Source organism: Dama dama, chromosome 19 (genome assembly GCF_033118175.1).
Source record: "Dama dama isolate Ldn47 chromosome 19, ASM3311817v1, whole genome shotgun sequence".
In the NCBI taxonomy this organism is placed as follows: domain Eukaryota; kingdom Metazoa; phylum Chordata; class Mammalia; order Artiodactyla; family Cervidae; genus Dama; species Dama dama.
Window position 1 is genome coordinate 83045400 of NC_083699.1, and position 12652 is coordinate 83058051.

General features: G+C 41.1%; 1 pseudogene; it reads right to left on the reverse strand.

The window, feature by feature from the left end:
- Positions 1-4696: 4696 nt before the first annotated feature.
- LOC133074028 (protein BEX3-like) lies at positions 4697-5302 on the reverse strand (annotated as a pseudogene).
- Positions 5303-12652: the final 7350 nt, after the last annotated feature.

A 12652-nucleotide genomic window follows, 5' to 3' on the forward strand; every position in this document is an offset into this window, starting at 1 on the left:
GAAGCGGGAACTCAGAAGATTTTCAACTTCTGTGAAGCCTTCTGGTTGGCAGTGATTCCTGTCCTAGACACCCCCAAGCACTTCCATATCCTCACAATGTCAGCCCTGCTACACACACACACATGCGTGTGTGCACACACACACACACACCTTTCTTTAGTTAGCTTGAGTGATCTTATTTTCTTGCAAAACAAAATAATAAGTCACCTTGAATAAGAAGTGACTTCCCAAAGAGTACTATCTACAGAAGACATGATAACACTCTTCTGAAGCTTCACTCCAATGGTCCTTGGAAAGAACATCTTTGATTAGGGCAAAGACAGAAAGCCAAGGCCAATGACAGAATGAGTGTACATCAAGTCCACAAGGTTGGTTTAGGAGGAAAGACAAAAGGAAATAAGTCTATTTCCAAAAGAGCCTGGAAAGGTTTGTGTGCTATGAATTGGGAAGCTGCTTTATGATAAAAGGTGTTAAATATTTTGAGGCAGAAATGAGTACCTGAGGTCAAGAGTGAATGCAGTGGAGAGCCGTTGTCGTTGGAAGAGAGGTGACCATCTAAGATGTGACTCCCATTCACTGCTCCCTACTGGGCAGGGTTCATGGGGGTCATCCAGCCTGTTTGGATGTCTCCAGAGGTAGAGAGAGCTCTCCCTCCATCCTTCCTGAAGAAGCCTCTTTAATCAAAGCAGACAGTTTGTGGAAATCTGGTGGTTTCCCTGACAAACTTCTAGTCTCCCTTCTTCTGGAGGGAGCACCCAGGCTATTTTCTTTTGGAGAACCACACCTCCTCCAATTTCAGTCTTTGTGGTTTGGGCAGGACTGAGCCCAGCTCTCAGCATCAGTGGTGGGCCAGTGATCCAAGCCAGGTGAATGATCCTGTTTCACACTGTGACCATAATGATTGGTTCATAAATGGGCATGTGATTCAAGCTGTCCAGTAAAAGTCAGCCCTGAGAGTTTTGATGGAGCCCCTGAGAAGGAGCCACATTCATTCTCTTGGTTGTCAAACTGATAGAATCTAAGTCTGGTGCTTCTGTTGACCACTTTACCACCCTTGAAAGAGAGTATGTCCAAAACTGAAGCCAGCATAGAAATAAACTATGGAATGATAGAGTGCCTGAAACCTATTTCTAGACTTTTATGTTATGTGAAAAATAGACTTTCCACATGGCTTAAGCCAATTTGTGTTTAGTTTCTGAGTTCTGAATGATATAGGAAGGTTTTAATTATTAGAGTTTCATTACTTTTTAAATTTATTGGAGTGACTTCCCTATAACATTCCTTTCTTAATCTTTATTCTGCCCTCTATGTCACATAGAAAACATCAATTTCTTCTTTTAAAGTAGACTTTATTTAAAGATATTATAGCTTTCCTGAATCTTTACTTCTGGAGTATAAACCTCATCAATCATTTTGTCTACTCTCCTTTTGGCAAGATTTCGAATCCCCTCACTATGCAGGTTAGCTTTTTCTAGATAAACTTGGTTTTCTAGTGTTCCTCTTAAATGTGGCTCTCACATCTGAACCTGGGATTCCAGGGGAGGCTACCTGTTCCTTACTAGGATGGACCCTCTACTTCAATGAATTCAGCTTGGCTTTATTCTGAAAGTATTTTTAAAAGAAGAAGGTATTTTTTTAAAGTATATTGCAGGACTTCCCTGGTGGGCCAATGGTTAAGAATCCTCCTGCCAATGCAGAGGGCGTGGGTTTAATTCCTACTCCGGGAAGATCCCACATGCTGCAGTGCAAGTAAGCCCATGCTCCACATCTACTGAGCCTGTGCTCTGGAGCCAGTGGGCTACAACTACTCAGCCCGTGTGCCTAGGGCCTGTGCTCCACAACAAGAGAGGCCCACACACTGCAGTGAAGAGTAGTCCCTGCTCACCGCAACTAGAGAAAGCTGCATGAAGCAACAAAGACACACCACAGCCAAAAAAATAAAAAATAAATGAAAAAAAAATGAATCTTCTTTTAAAAAAGACTTCATTCAGAGTTTCAGTGACTGGGATGAACTCTTGATACATTGAGGTTATGGTTATAAAGCCTCTGACTGTTTTTTTTTACAACAGGTCATGAGAAGCTGGGTAATCTACTCTGCACTTAACCATTAGAGATGACTTCTGTCGTCACACAAAATGGAAACCTGGTTTTCCCCATTTACTAGCTGTCTAACCCTGAGAAAACTGTGTAGCTATCTTAGAGTCTTGCTCTCCAAGGTGTACTACAGATTTTAGAAACACAGAATCTTAAGCTCTTTCCCAGACCTACAAATCAGAATCTGCATTTCAACAAGTCCCCAGGGGAGCTGCATGCACCTTAAAGTATGACAAGCACTTTCCTGGAATAGAGCTTTGTTTTCCCCTGTGCACTTTTTAAAAAAGAGCTCTACTGTGACATGTTACATATCACATAATTCACCCATTTAAGCATCCAACTCACTGTTTTTTACTCTATTCACAGGATTGTGCAACCATTGCATGCACTCATGAGTGGTAAGTCACTTTAACCATGTCTGACTCTTTGCCATCCTATGGACTGTAGCCTGCCAGGCTCCTCTGTCTATGGGATTCTCCAGTCAACAATACTGGAATGCATTGCCATGCCCTCCTTCAGGGGATCTTCCTGACCCAGGGATCTAACCCGTGTCTTTTAACATCTCCTGCATTGTCAGGGAGGTTCTTTACCATTAGCACCACCTGCGAAGCCCTGTACAACCATTACCACAATCTAATTTCAGATAATTTTTGTCCCCTTTTAATAAAAATATTCCCATACCTATTTACAGTCAATTTGCATTCCCCTCCTACTCCCAAACCCTAGACTTGAGCAATTACTAGTCTACTTTTGCCTATGTATTTGCTTACTCTGGACATTTCCTGTAAATGGAATCATGCAATATGTGGTCTTTTGTGTGTGGCTTCTTTCACTTAGTATAATGCTTTCAAAATTCATGATGTTTTTTAATAGCATATATCAGTACTTCATTCTGTCTTATTGCCAAATAATATAACATTGTCTGATGTACCATATTTGTGTATCCATTCATCAGTTGACAAACATTTGGGTTGTTCTCACTTTTTAGCTATTGTGAATAATGCTGCCATGAACGTTTGTGTATAAGTCTCTGTGTGGATGTATGTTTTCATTTCTCTTGGGTATATACTTCCGAGTGGAATGGCTAGTTTCTTGTGGTGATCATACATTTACCTTTTGAGAAACTGCCAAACTGTTTTCCAAAATGGCTGCACCATTTTACACTGTCACTAACAACATGTGGGACTTCCACTTTCTTCAACTCCTCACAAACACAACTTGTCTTTTTATTATTATTATTATTATATGTTCTTAGTGGGTGTAAAGTAGTATCTCCTAATAGTTTTGATTTACATTTCCCTAATGACTAACAATGGAGAAGGCAATGGCACCCCACTCCAGTACTCTTGCCTGGAAAATCTCATGGACAGAGGAGCCTGGTTGACTGCAGTCCATGGGGTCGCAAAGAGTCGGACACAACTGAGCGACTTCACTTTCACTTCTCACTTTCCTGCATTGGAGAAGGAAATGGCAACCCACTCCAGTGTTCTTGCCTGGAGAATCCCAGGGACGGTGGAGCCTGGTGGGCTGCCATCTATGGGGTCGCACAGAGTCGGATACGACTGAAGTGACTTAGCAGTAGCAATGACTAACAATTTTGAGCATCTTTTCATGTACATATTGGCCATGTATCTTCTGTGGAGAAATGTCTTTTCAAATCCTTGCCCATGTTTGCATTGGGTTATTTTTTTTTTTAACTATTTAGCTCTAGAATTCTTTATTTGTTACAGATATAAGTTTCATATCAGATATATGATTTGAAACTATTTTCTCCCATTCTGTATATTGTCTTTTTACTTTCTTGCTAATATCCTTGAAAGGACAAAAGTTTTTAATTTTGCTGGTATTCAATTTGTCAATTTTCTCTTTTGTTGCTCATGCTTCTGGTGTCATATCTAAGGGTCTATGGCCAAATCTTAGGTCATGAAGATTTCAGTTGTCCTGGGACCACTAGTTGAAGGAACTCTTCTTTCCCTTTTGAATGGACTTGGCATCCTTGGTAAAAATCAATCAACCATTGATTTTATTTCTGGACTCTCAATTCTATTTCATTGATCTGTATGTCTGTCTTATGCCAGCACCACACAGTATTGATTACTGTAGCGTTGTAGTAATTTTGAAATTGGGAAGTGTAGGTCTTTCAACTTAGTTCTTCGTTTTTAAGGTTGTTTTGACTTTTCTGTATATGTTAAATTTTTACATGAATTTTAGGATCAGTTCTTCAATTTCTGAAGAAATTGGCAGCTGACATTTTAATAGGTATTGCATTGAATCTGTAGATTAAATTGAGGAGGTATTGCCATCTTAACTATATATATATATTTTTTTTTTCCCACTTTTTAGCTGCTTTATTAACTTTGCATTTTTCTATGCAAATGGGTGAAACCCTACTGTTGATGGAAACTTAGACTGAGTGCCAAGGCAATCTCCAGTTAGTAGCTGGTAACACAGAACTCACCTGACACATGGAAATTACATAAGGTTCACAGCAAATGGACCAGTAAAGGCATTAACAAGAAAATGCAAGGATAAAGAGGACAACAGTGGGAATCACAGTAGTAATCTCATGGAAAATGGCAGGAGTCAAGGCTTAAAGGCAAAGTTAGTCATGATGGTCCTGGTGATTAGAGACCTCCCCCATAAGAATAGGAAGACAGTTCCTCAATTGCAGCTCCCTGTTTTCTCCTAATTTCTCTCAACTCCTCTATGAAAATTTCCATATCATCTCCATCTCCACTGATCCCATCACTGTCCTGCCTACTGGATATGGCCCATGGGAAATTAGGGGCAAGTCTGTGAGCCTGTCACCCTCTATGATTTCCTGCTGACTGGTGGCATTCACCCCCTACCCCAAAGGGCAGTCTTCCTGTCCAGTCTGCATGGGCTACTCCATTTCTTTCTTTTCCTAGTGGATATTCACCACGACGAGATATTTTCCCTGGTCATTTTCTGGGCCTATCCTTGCTGTCTCCTCCTTTTGATTCTTGCCACAAGTACCCCACCGCCATGCTTCATCCCACAGACCTGACCTGCTTGCCTCAGGTCTGAAGCAAGCCTGGTGTGAGGGAGCAGTGAGAGCTGGTACCCAGACAGGAGTGACTACTACACAGAAGGCTGTGTTACTCTGCAGCTCCTGGTCATGTGAGGGCTTCACGTCCCTGCCGGGTGTGTCCCCAACTCCTACTTCTGGTCGCCATCTTAATAACATTAAGTCTTCCAAAAAATGAACGTGGTATGTCTTCTCATTTATTTAGCTCTTCTTTATTTTCTTTCAACAAGTCAAGTCTTATATTTCTTTTTTTTTTTTAATTTTGTTAAATTTAAACCTAAGTATTTATTCTTTTGGATGCTATGGAATTGGTAAATGGAATTGCTTTATTAATTCCAGTTTAAAACTGTTTACTTTTGAATTGTTAGTGTATAAAAATATAGTTGATTTTTTAATACTGATATTGTATATTACCACATTATTGAATTCACTTTTAGTTCTAATAGTGTTTTAGTGGATTGTTTAGCATTTCTATAAACAAGACCATGGCATCTGAAAATGGACTTTCACTTCTTCCTTTCCAATCTTGATGCCTTTTATTTCTTTCTCATACCTAATTGTCTTGAAACTCCTGTACATGCTTTAAAAAATTTGTGAGAATGGACAACTTTATCTTGTTCCTAACCTTAGGAGACAGTGTTTAATCTTTCACCCATTAGTATGAAGCTAGTTGTGGGTTTTTCATAGATGCCCTGTAGCAGATTGAGGAAGTTCCTTTTTCTTCCTAGTCTGTTGAGTGCTTGCATCATGAAAGTGTATTGATTTTTGTCAAGTACATTTTCTGCATTTGTTGAAATTATCTCATGGTTTCTGTCTTTATTCCATTAACATGGTGTATTGCTCGTGCTTGTGCTAAGTCACTTCAGTCACGTCTGGCTCTTTGAGACCCTATGGACTGTAGCCTGCCAGGCTCCTCTATCCATGGGATTCTCCAGGCAAGAATTCTGGAGTGGGTTGCCAGGCTCTTCTCCAGGGAATCTCCCCAACCTAAGGACTGATTCCTCATCTCTTCGATCTCCTGCATTGCAAGCGGATTCTTTACCACTGAGCTACCAGGGAAGTCCAATATGGTGTATTATATTAATTGATTTTTGAAGGTTAAATCAACTTTGTATTCTTGGGATAATGCATTTTTTCATGGCATATAATTTTTTTATATGTTGCTGGTTTTGGTTTGCTAATATTTTGTTGAGGATTTTTATATCTTTAGTCATGCATTGCTTTAGGATTCTTTTGGTATGTGCGAGTGTGATGTACTTATCTGGTTTTGATATTGACTTAATAAAATGGGTTGAGAAATATTTCCTCCTCTTCTAATTTTCCTAAGAATTTGTGAAGGATTGGTATTAATTCTTCTTTAACATTCAGTAGAATTCACCAGTGAATCCCTCTGGACCAGGACTGCTTATCTTTACGAGAAATTTTTAAATTACTTGTTTGATTTCTTGTCATAGGCCTATTAAGATTTTCTGTTTCTTCCTCAGACAGTATCTTGTATCTTTCTAAAAATTGTCCACTTTATCTAAGTTATCAAATTTAGTGATGTAAAGTTGTTTATAGTGTTCCCTTATAATACTTCTTATTTATGTAAGGTCAGTAATATCCTCTCATTTGTGATTTTAATGACTTGAGTTTCCTCCCTTTTTCCTTGATCAGCTTAGCTAAAGTTTCATCCCTTTTGTTGATCTTTATTTAAAGAGCCAACTTTAGTTTTATTGATTTTCCCTGTTGTTTTTCTAGTATCTGTTTTATTTATTTTCATACTTCTTTTTATTTCCTTCCTTTTGCTTTCTTTGGATGTAGTTTATTCTTCTTTTTCTAGGATATAGTTTTTTAATTTGAAAAAGAAAAGCATATTTGCTTCAAAATGTTGTTGCAAGGATTAAATAAAACATGTGCCTGGCATATAGTAGATGTTCAATAAATGTTAATTCCCTTTTTATTTATTCATTCTTGCTTTGGACCCATAAATTCAGCCTGTTAATACCAATTTGAATTTTGAAATTTCCGTCAAAACATATTAGTCATGCTCCTCACTGATAGTCAGGCTATTATTACCTGCAGATCTGGTAAGACATGATTCTAATACCTGCATCCAAAATGTGGATGAAAACAGTGGAGCAGGGCAGAAGTTAATGGTATGCTACTGCAAACCTCTTCCAGATGGACATCAATCCATTAGTCAATGCTCTTTGGGCACAGTGGTTTAGCAATAAATCTACCCAGCTGTCTACGTTGGCCCCTGCCAAATGCCCTGCTAAAGCTGTGTTGTCTGTGGCACTCCCCAATTCTCTCATCTCTACAGTGGGCTACTGGACTTGCCCATCTGTCATCTGTGTTCCTTCCCAGGTGTGGAAGATTGAATTATTGACCCAAGTTTTCACCCTTCCTTGCATTTACACCCTTGCCGTAGCCTTAGGAGTGAAGTACACTTTACCTCCTGTACTTGGATTTTGACCACAGGATTTGTTTTGACCAAAGGCATGTGGATGAAAGCTGTGGTGTGCCAGTTCCAAGCGTGTCTTAAGAGGCCTCACATGTTTCTGCTCATCACCTTGAACCTCTGCCATCACTCAGAGAAGAGCATGTCTAGGCTAGTCCTCTGGTCCAAGGAAGATGAGAAATGTGTGGAGCAAACAACATTAGGCTCACAATCCTATGGCAGGAAAAAGAGCCTCTCCAGCCAACCTTTCAGATCCCCAAGAATAAATGATGATTGTTTCAAGCCATAGGGTTGTGAGGTGGGTGGTTACACAACATTGGCACAATACCTGACCACCACATTAAGTAAGATCCATCTGCACATGTGGTGTTTCACCAGGTGTGAGAAGAAACTACAGAGCTATCTTAAAGCTGAGACTCTACTGAGTCTCAGTGGAAAGAACTCTGGGCTAAGGGTGATTCAGGAGGCATCTAATCTTGGGCCCAATATGCTCAGGCAGTCCTCACATCTCCCTACCTGCAAACAAGGGCCTCCCACCAGCAGAGCAGCTCTCTGCCATGTTTCTGTGATGGGGCATCTGGTGGGCAAGGCCATCTGAATGGATGAGTTTGAGTTGAAATGCAAAGATGCATTTCCTCCACAAGATACAGATTTTGACAAAACTCCAAAAGATAGTTGTGGAGAAGTAAGTCTCTTCAACAGTTGACAAGCACCACAACAACTCATGATGAAGCAGTAAAGGGCACTCACCCTGGGTTCTGGCTCAGGTCTCAGGGGCTGTGGGTGATGTGAAAGTCCAGCATCTCTGCAAGTTACTTAACATCTTTCTTTTCCATTCAGGAAAGTGGGGAGTGAGATTGTTATTATTCATCAGAGGCCAATTCACCCATAAGTGAGTGAAGCTTTGACTTTGGGCCTCTCACTTTCTAGTTCCCTTCAAGATTCGGGGGAGGGGCCTTCACAATATAAGCAGATGGATCCACATTTTTGCAAAGTTTGCAAAGCTGAGGGGTTGGAATGGCAACAGGGCAACCATTGTCACTCTCCATCCTCTTGTCTGCTCTCTGTCCTTGGTGGCATTGGAGTGGCTAAGGGCTTTTCTGTGTCTGTTACAGCGGTTTGAGTTGGATGGATTGAGTTTGGGTTTAGTGGGATGTATTTCTGTGGTTTGCATCACTGTCAATGATAAATCATTGCTGGCCATGCTAGTATAGGAATGACTTCCAAGAATGTGCCTACTGCCGATTCTGCAAACTCTCTCAGCACCCAAGGCATCCAGCTCCTGAAATATGTGAGTAACGCAGGAGACATAAGGCTTGAACCATACACATAAGATAATCTTCTGATTATTCAGCAAATAAAATTGTAAGCAATGGATTCAATTCTCATCAATGCCTAGTCAAAATTGAAGTTCACTTATGCAAGAATATACTCAGTAAGGCAGAACAGACAATTATAATTGTACTGTATGTCCTTTTTCCTTTTTCAGTAGGAATCATGTGAAATAGAACTGATTAGAATTGCTATGTTACAGGCACAGGCCTGTAACCGTATTTCAAACATCAAGTACAATTGCAGCAGCTCAGATATGAAAAAAATTTGATAAAAGTTTTCTTAAATTTGACAACAGTCCTAAAAATTCATGTGACACTACCAGTAATGAGAGGTGAAGCTGGAAGAAACTCTTTTATGCTATCAATAACTTAAACCAAATTTCAAACAGCTGACCTAAGAGAAAGAGTGAATTTTTATCTATTCTTTCTAGAGAAAATATTACACAATCATTTTCATAAGAAGACTTAATCAAAGAGTATGCAGTCAAAAAACAATATTAAAAAAGAGTATTAAAGAGGTTTGTTATGCTTGAAGTATTATTTTTTTAAATTATATTATTTTTCAGGATTTTGTGGTAAGGGAATTGTTATCATTGTGTAGCTTGTAATTGTCATCATTGATATTTGTCATCAAATTTGTAATTTTCTATCATTTCTTTTCTCATTCTAAATAAATATTTGTTTTACATTTAACTTTGTATCTCCAACTTTGTATTTATTTCTTAAAATGTGTGTGTGTGCGTGTGCTAAGTCGCTTCACTTGTGTCCAACTCTGTGCGACCCGATGGACTATAGCTCACCAGGCTCCTCTGTCCGTGGGATTCTCCAGGCAACAATACTGGGATGGGTTGCTATTTCTTTCTCCTGACCAAGCCATCGAACTCGTGTTTCTTATGTCTCCTGCATTGGCAGATGGGTTCTTTACCACTAGCGCCATCTGGGAAGCCAGAAATTTTACAGGTTTTGGCCCCCAGGAAAGCTGTTTCCACTCCTGCCTTCCAGAGGTCACACCCCAGAAGCCTGCAGGGGGCCAGCAGTATCTCTCCTGGGGAAGTGGTGTGCCCACTCAGGGACTCAGTGTCACTCGAAGAGAGAGCCCTGCTTCTGAAGGGACAGGGACACTTAGCTCCCATCAAGGACTGACCCCAGCCCTGGGTTTTCCAAACGAAACTGATAATATGAATTTTTATATGAATTCTTTAAAGTGAACACATACCTACTATATGAGCTGCCATTTTCCACCCTCTCTTGGGATAACTTTACCCTTCTCTAATTTGCTTTTTAAAAAAAATAAACAACTTGTAAACACCAGAGCTTTATTGTTAACAGTAACTTGCTGTGGGCCTTGCAGTGACACCAGCTAGGACACTGCCGCAGGACATGGCCCACGGCATCTCTGGGGTCCTGACGGCTCTCCTGCGCTGACGTCCCCCTCCTGCAGGCTCCCCGCCACCTGGCGTTGGGGCAGATGAGGAAAGACCGTGAACTGTGGTGGCCAGAATGTTCTCCCGGGCCCGGGGCCGGCCAGGGGGCTCAGAGGAGCCAGGGCAGGGGAGGCCACATCCACAGGGCTGCGACTGTGTCCTTTGTGGCCTGAAGGACGGGACTTTGTGGAAGGGCGAGGGGGATTGCAAGAGTTAATGTGATAATGTCTGTTGATTATTTTAAGCCACGTGGAGGAAAAATAAATTATAAATAGCAAGGGCCGTAACGGATTCAAAGGGTAAGTGTACTGTTAGCCTTTTTCTCTTCCTAAGATTTCTGAGCTTTCAAAACAAGATTATTTCGGGAGCGCATCTATTTTAATTCAAATGATTCTTCTTTAAACACGTTTCAGTGTGAGAGAGCCTGTCTCCTCGTGTTCCCCCTTGCTTTTTCCACGGAAAGGGAAAGCTCTGGTTTCACACACCTCGTGCCGCCTCCAGCCTTTAAAAACCTTTCTGGGCACCACCCGGCCACCGTGCATGTTAGCAAAGACCTGGCTTGACATTCTAATCCCCAGAATCCGCCTTGTTTACCACTTGACAGCAGGCTTCATTTTGAAGGTGATGCTTTGTAACTTCCAGCTCCTGAAGCAAGAGCAAGACACAGGCACACTCACATGCGTGCACACACACACTCTCACACATATGCACGCATGCAAACACAAGCATGCACACGCACAGCAAGAAAGTTCCCTGATCTTAGGGACGGGTTCCTCTCCTTGCAGCCCACCAGGCCAGGAGAGGCAAAGGGGCTGGCTCAGAACGCAGGCAAGTGCTGGTTCATGAAAGGCATGTCGACATCTCCGGAGCGGACTCAGGATCCCCAGCATGGTGGGTGTGGGCCTCAGCAAGCTGGGATTTCTTCGCTCCCACAGCATAACTTCCCCAGATCCCCAGCCCGGGCCTCCAGTGCCAGGTGCTGAAGTCAGGCCGGCGGCTCAGATTCCAGTAGCTCCTGTTGCTGTCACCGGGATTAGCACAGGGAACGGCAGGCCGGAGCACGGGGGTGCGTGGCCTTCTCTTCTTCCAGCCTGGCTGCAGTTCTGTCTTTGCAAGCACTTATTTTTTAAAAACGACTTTTGCTGTCTTGCAGATGCGCTCTCATGCTCTCTCTCCCTCTCCTTCCACCCTGCACACCTAGAGTCCTCCCATTTGAGAAAGTTTCTTTGGACTCTGATTTCTATAGATATTTGAAATTGGGTAAAATGATCCCAAGAGAGGAAATAAAAATACTGCCACCGTCTTGAGCTCTGCTTAAAACATGAAGCCCAGTCTGCAGAGGGATTCGTTGTTTCCAGACTGACAAAGAAGCTGCCATTTCATGGGGAGGGGACGGAAATCAACCCATTTCCCTTCTCAACGCAAGCTGCTATTTAATGAAGATGAATTAAGACTTAACAGTGTTAACACTGTTGAATTATGAGTTTGATGAAGGTGGGCAATCAGTTAACAAACATTGGAGATGAGTTGTTTATATGCTCAGCAAATGCAAATTGATGGTTCTCCTCTCCTGCGGACCTGGGTGACTCTGACAAGGCCTTGGCCATTCATTTGGCCCAAATGCATGGCTGCAATATTTCAGTGGCCTTCCATGGAGTACATGAAAGTAGCCTGAAGAAAGACAAAGGCCGCGTTTTACATAAAGAGTCATTGAATGTGGAGAAATGATGGAGGGCAGGATTCCAATCTGTTATAAATAAATTCCTTATTGTGGAGTCAATCCATGCACTTCTTAAATAGAAATACTCATATGGCAGCTTAAAAATTCTTTGGCTATTTATGGGGAAAATGCTGTGATGTCTAGGATTTGCCTAAAATACTCTAGAAAAAAATGTTTTTCAAATGTCTGTGTATGTTGGGGAAGAAACATATAAACAGATAAAATTATCAAAGTGCTTAAGGTTGTTGAAGTTGGGTGACAGGAACTTGGGACTTTGTTGTACTCTTCTCTCTACTGTTTTGTATATTGGAAATTTTCCATAATATGCATCTCCCCTAAACCTTTAAAAAATTCCCTGGAGACAATTAGGTAACCTCTGAGGAAAGAGACAAGCAGAGAGATTCTCAATTTAAAATGAGAACATACAAATGAAAAACATGAAAGCCCAAGTAGATAGATGTATGAAGTGCTTGAGCAAACAAAATTTAAAAAAAATTATGTCTGAGAAAATTTGAAAACCTGTTTCAAACTCACTAAAAAACGTTAAAGAAACTTTAGTGCAATAGGATTTCTTATGGGATGCCGTTC